The sequence below is a fragment of the Orycteropus afer genome, unplaced genomic scaffold, assembly GCF_000298275.1.
Source record: "Orycteropus afer afer isolate SDZICR_OR568_19922 unplaced genomic scaffold, OryAfe1.0 scaffold00104, whole genome shotgun sequence".
Lineage (NCBI taxonomy): Eukaryota > Metazoa > Chordata > Mammalia > Tubulidentata > Orycteropodidae > Orycteropus > Orycteropus afer.
In genome coordinates, this window is record NW_006921691.1 from 7231526 (window position 1) to 7233060 (window position 1535).

Genomic DNA, 1535 nt, shown 5'->3' on the forward strand with positions numbered 1-1535 from the left:
CTTCACCAAGGAGGATATTCAGGCAGCCAACAAACATATGCAGAAATGCTCACGATCATTAGCTATTAGAGAGATGCAAATCAAAACAGCAATGAGATACCCTTTTGCTCCAGCACTAGCAGCAAACTTCAACAAGACACATAATAACAAATGCTGGCGAGGATGTGGAAAGATTGGGACTCTCATACACTGCTAGTGGAACTGTAAATGGTATAATCACTGTGGAAAGCAGTATGGCGATTCCTTAAGAAATTGGAGTTAGAAATACGATTTGACCCAGCCATCCCATTACTAGGTATATATCCTAAAGAAGTGAGAGCCATGACAGACAGACATATGCACACCCATGTTCATTGCAACACTATTTACAATAGCCAAAAGATGGAAACAACCTACATGTCCATCAGCTGAAGAATGGATAATCAAACTATGGTACATACACACAATGGAATACTATGCAACGCTGAAGAATAATCTAGAATCTGCAAAACACTGCATAACATGGATGAACTTGGAGGACATTATGCTGAGTGAAATAAGTCAATCACAGAAGGACAAATATTGTATTAGTCTGTTATTGTAAAAGTCAAGGAAAGGTTTATTTATGGAAGGAAATTTTCTTTGTTGGTTACCAGGGGTGGAAAGGGAGAGGAGGTAACACTGTTAGATAGATAGAGATAAGTATTGATTTGGGTGAAGAGAAGGGCAATGTACCAAATTTGAGTGATCAACATGGTGGCATTGAGGAAGAGGAAGACAGAGAGATACATGGGAGGTACAGACAAAAAAGATGAACCCTTTTGCACGTACAGTACTGTGTTGTCAGTGAAGGCAAACATGGATATACAGGTGGATAGATGGGTGGACAGGCTGAACTATTAGGTATGTCTATGGAGCTTGGAGTATACCCAAGACCATGTATAGGGTTGGCAGACAATGGTCCTATAAGTGTATTTGTATGATCTGATTTCCCAGGTGTATAGAGCTGACAAGGGACAAGATTGTAGTCACTTCTTGGTCACAGCCAGGTACCCAGAGGACTGAGTAGTTGAACCTGTGGACTTGGGACCATAGTCACAGGGGACATTAAGCTCAATTGGCATAACATACTACACAAAACATTGTTCCACCTCCTACTTTGGTGAGTAGCGACTGGGATCTTAAAAGCTTGCAAGCAGCCATCTAGATGCAACGATAGGTCTCTCCTTGTCCAGAGCAAAGAAGAATGAAGAAAACCAAAGATTCATGGAAACAATTAGTCCTAGTGACTGGCACACCATGCGATCTGCAGTCTATATGACTATGAGACTAGAAGAACTAGATGGTGCCCAGCTACCACTGTCAACCAGTTGGAGGAGAATCTATGTAGGAGATCCTTGATAGAGAGGGAAAACAATGTGGAACAAAACTCAAAATCATTTGGAAAAAAAAAACCCAGGGAGACCAGGTTTGCTGGTCTGATAGAGCCTGGTGGAACCCCTGAGACTATGGCCCCTAGCTGCCCTTCAGGTCTGGAATTGAACCCACACCTGTGG